We start from the raw sequence: 792 nt of genomic DNA on the forward strand, positions 1-792 counted from the left end.
GGAAGGAGCAGCAAAACAAGTTCTTCTAACCAAAGATGAGGTAAGACACATTAGAATTGTACTTCCCAGAATTTAAGATTCATTAAAATTTCTGCTTGGGACAATAGTAAATTTAAATCTAATAACTTTTTTAATAACCTCAAGGTTGTGCTGTGGTTTACCCACGTAAAGACTGTTCAGGACAACAGAAAGAGGGGAGGAGCAAAGGCAGCCCAAACAAGGAAAAACAAAGGATGCAACAACAAAGGTTCATCAAAGGTCTGTTTTGATTTCAAGCAAAAGAAGACAACAACACAGATACTCCCACATGTTTAATTGTAATTCAAAATTGGCATGAGTTAAATTGGGCAATGACTTGTGCACGTCTTTCCTTTATCAAAGGTACTCTGTGGCTAATGCAAAAAAGAAGACCCAAGAGATGATAAAGTTGAAACCGTAGCGTGGATTCAGTGTGATACCTGTGATAATTGGTACCACCAAGTTTGTGCATTAACCCCTCTTGATGATGACATGTTCTGGCACTGCACATTTTGTATTGCTGTAAATACTTTGTGAAACAATTCACAGGTATTTTAAGCAGTACAGAATGTGTGTGAAATTCCTAACCAAAACTCAACCATATGCTAAATACCTAGAAAATGCCTTCTTCGTTTGGGGAAATTTACAAACTTAGTGGGGACCATTTGCCAACAAGTACAATTACCCTCGGGAGGGGTCATGCAATAAGCATGTTGTGAGTGTCCATCATTTCTTTAACTTACTAATTTTGCAAAATTGACATTTGAAACCCTG

Source organism: Montipora capricornis, chromosome 6 (genome assembly GCF_036669925.1).
Source record: "Montipora capricornis isolate CH-2021 chromosome 6, ASM3666992v2, whole genome shotgun sequence".
In the NCBI taxonomy this organism is placed as follows: domain Eukaryota; kingdom Metazoa; phylum Cnidaria; class Anthozoa; order Scleractinia; family Acroporidae; genus Montipora; species Montipora capricornis.